Below are 1,564 nucleotides of genomic sequence, written 5' to 3' on the forward strand. Positions count from 1 at the left end.
TTGTTTTGGGATTGTGTGATTGAAGTGCCCCATTAAGGGCAGTGTTAGCACATCCAAACTTGGATACCAGGAATGCTGAAATCTCAAAGATAAGAATTCTATTGGCTACAGAAATGCTGGTGTGTCTGTTATTCACTAAAAGTTCAGGTGCAAAGATTCTGAAGCTTGATGCCCTGTGTTTATTCCATTTAGTAAAATTATTTTAATGCACTGTGTAAGTTAAAACATTTCATAAGAGTCAGGGGTAGTGAAAACATTGTTCTTGAATTCTGGTGTCTGGCAGGGTAATGGGGGGGTGTTGGTGGCTGGGACTATGAAGCTGGAGCTGCTATCAAACCATGGATCATGTTCCTCTTTGTCTGGGAGAAATGACTCCATAGATGAAATTTGAATGGTGAGGAAAAGATGATGATGTACTCAGGAAATTTCTCCTAAACAAATGCTCATGTGGAAGTGGGATGGGGGCTGGGCATATCTGAGGCAGAGCATAAGGGGGCTTCTCATGGCATTGAGAACGTTCCTTGCGACTTCAGGCATGCAGCAGGGTGTTTTAGATGGCCATTGTGAGATGGATGGAATAAGACTGGAGACAAGATGAATGGTGGGATCCTGCAATGCTCTTGCATGGGTGGCTGGTGGCTCACCTGAAAGAACTAATTATGTCTAAAAAAGAAATCAGGAATTTGTTTTGATTAGATAATACCTGTAATCCGAGGCATAGTCAGGATCCTGATCTTAGTATTGTGGTTTAAAACCAACCCAGCAAAGGGAAAAATGCATGAGACTCTTACTCCCAGTTTAGAGCAAGTACAAAGATTGAAGTAGAGCTGTGGCTCAAGAGCTAGAGTGCTACCTTGAGCAAAGAAAAGCTAAGAAAAAGCTCCAGGTCTTGAGTTCAAGGCCAGGAATGAAAGAAGGAAGGTAAAAAAGGGAAGTATGTGAGGAAGGGAAATATATAAATGAAAGAGAGAAGGAACTAGAAATTTAAAACTAGAGAATATTTAAAAGTCATCAGTCCTTCTAAGAAAAGTGTTGGAGTATGTGTTCTCTATGTGGTGAACTGGAAGCCCAGCAGTGACTTGTTAACCAAAGAGTCACCATGATGAGCAAAGGATAGAAATCTGCATGAGCCTCTTAGCGGATGGAGTCACAGAAGAGAACCTCAGCTCCCATCCCATAGTTAGAAGTATATAGAGATGGGGAAGTTGGCATCACCTTGATGTCATTGTGTCCATGGAGACTGGAAGCCATGTCTCTGTGAAAGCACAATGTTCTGGTTACTGAGCTGAGAGGCTGAGGAGAGCCAAGTCCTGGCCATGAAGAAATCAGGGTGGCAACAGAGCAACTCTGCTGCAGTGTGTGCCTGCTTGGCTGTTCTTATTCTGTGGTGGATCAGGCAGGAGGGGGTGATAGTAACTGTTTTATGGTCACAAGGCCTTCACCAAAAGCTTCCTCTGGGATCCTCATAAGCTACAGGGTGGCTGGTGGTGGGATGTGTGTGGGGTGGAAGTGACAGAGGGATGGACGCATGGCAAGGTGGGTGAAGAGATGAGAGGAATGATGA

This window comes from Megascapheus bottae, unplaced genomic scaffold, assembly GCF_031878675.1.
Source record: "Megascapheus bottae isolate mThoBot1 unplaced genomic scaffold, mThoBot2.hap1 HAP1_SCAFFOLD_41, whole genome shotgun sequence".
Lineage (NCBI taxonomy): Eukaryota > Metazoa > Chordata > Mammalia > Rodentia > Geomyidae > Megascapheus > Megascapheus bottae.